The sequence below is a fragment of the Myotis lucifugus genome, unplaced genomic scaffold, assembly GCF_000147115.1.
Source record: "Myotis lucifugus unplaced genomic scaffold, Myoluc2.0 scaffold_4, whole genome shotgun sequence".
Taxonomy (NCBI): domain Eukaryota; kingdom Metazoa; phylum Chordata; class Mammalia; order Chiroptera; family Vespertilionidae; genus Myotis; species Myotis lucifugus.
The window spans coordinates 9,743,915-9,745,826 of record NW_005871052.1 but is presented as its reverse complement, the minus strand read 5'-3'; the positions used below and the strand labels follow the sequence as shown (position 1 = coordinate 9,745,826).

Below are 1,912 nucleotides of genomic sequence, written 5' to 3'. Positions count from 1 at the left end.
TCAGAATAGTGAAATAGGAGTGACATGGTTTTAGATGAGCACACAAGCTAGTTAAACAAAACTTGGAGAAGGCAGGGAAGTGGGGGGAACATGAATCTGTTTCTCCTGAAGGTAGTGTTTTGAGTGCCCTCATTTAGGTTAGGGAGCAGGAATCTTAAAGCAGGGAGACCCCAAAGGAATGAACAGTCTCGTGTGTGTGTGGGGGCATGTGTGTATGCACACATACTTAGATGTGGGACAAAGTCTTGTTATGGAGACTGAGGGAGGGAGGGAAAACAACTGGGACTGGGGTGGTGTAGGGTGGGCATGGTGGGAAACAACAGGGAGAGAGAGGGGAGGCAGTGAAGAAACGTAGGGGAAAAGTGGAACCTTTGCCCTTGTGTGGACGTGCGTGGAAGGGCTGGGGCATAAAGGATCTGAGTGGTAGGGGTGAAAGAATATGTTTATGTCTATGTGTGTGTGAATGGCTGTGTGCCTGCATGTGCTGGACAAACCAAGGCAGAGTGACAGAAATATCTCAGGGGAAGGAGGTCTGTGTTTGTGGGTCTTTGTAAATATCAAAAGTGAGGGGAATTGAAGCAGGAAGTGTGTGTGTGTGTGTGTGTGTGTGTGTGTGTGTAAGGCTGTGAAAAGAGATCATATGCTTCTGTGTATATATGCACACATAGTCATGCATGTTTTTGGAAGAGGAGGCAGGGTTGCCAGGGTTGCCAGGAGATAGCTGTATGAGGCAGAGAAGTGGCAACAATGAGGTGGAGTATATGGAAAGGCATGAGAACAGGCAGTCAGAGATCACCTGTGTATGTTCATGCTGTCACTGAAGGAATATGTGTAAGGGTGTTAGACTACAGAGGCAGGGGTAGTGACGTAGACATGGTTGCGGATGTTAGTGATGGGGAGGAAGGATCATCAGGTCAATGACATGGGGGTAGGGTCCCTGTATACAAAGGTATCTTTGTATGCATAGGGCAATGTAGGGCATCAAGACAGGCATAACTTCCTTCCTGTAAAAGAGCCAGGGGTGGGGAAATAGGCAGGCAGGGGAATAGCCCTTTCTGAGGGGCTTCTATGGGTAACATAAAAGGCTAGTCCAGCCCCGCCTGTATAGCTCAGTGGTTGAGTGTCAACCCATGCACCAAGAGGTCACCAGTTTGCTTTCTGCTCAGGGCACATACCCAGGTTGTGGGCTCAATCCCCAGCAGGGGGCGTGCTGGAGGCAGCCAATCAATGTTACTATTTCTCTTTCATGGATGTTTCTATCTCTCCCTCTCCCTTCCTCTCTCTCTAAAATCTAAAATCAATAAAAATATAAATTTTAGAAAAAGCTAGTCCAGGGTTGGTACTTTCCAGAATGTTAGGAGCATTGTGACAGGGAAAGTTCTTTGGGTACCAGGGAGACGCAGAAGGCAGAAACTGGATCTACTTGGAGAAGCTCACTATTAAAAGCTTCGCTTGAAAACACTGGATGTACTGATAAAGGGTGTCCCAAAATTCACGCAAGAAGTAATTTTGATAGAAAACACAGGTTTATAATTAAAAATTGTGATTTTTTTATTGATTCATAAAGTATACAGTATAGGGTTATGTATAGAATAGCAAACTGGATTATCATGTCGCGATAGTGAGCACCATTAACTGTTATTGCCTGAGCAGCCGCATCAAAGCAGTTCGTGAGAGTGTTGCTAAGAGTCCAGGGACATCAAATTCGGCACCGTGGTCAAGAATTGGACATTTCGAGAAGCTCTCTACAGCGTATTCTCACGAAAGATTTGCATCTTCATGCTTACAAAGTTCAATTGACTCAAGAACTGAAGCCTACTGACCACGCACAGCGAATAGAGTTCGTTGAATGGATTATGGAACACAAGTGGATGCTGATTTTTTGAACAAATCATCTTCAGCGATGAGGCTC

The 1,912-nt window shown here is 45.6% G+C and overlaps 1 protein-coding gene across 1 annotated transcript in view; it reads left to right on the top strand.

Moving 5' to 3' along the window:
- LAS1L (LAS1 like, ribosome biogenesis factor) overlaps positions 1-1,912 on the top strand; it is a 24,962-nt gene that overhangs the window by 17,944 nt on the left and 5,106 nt on the right.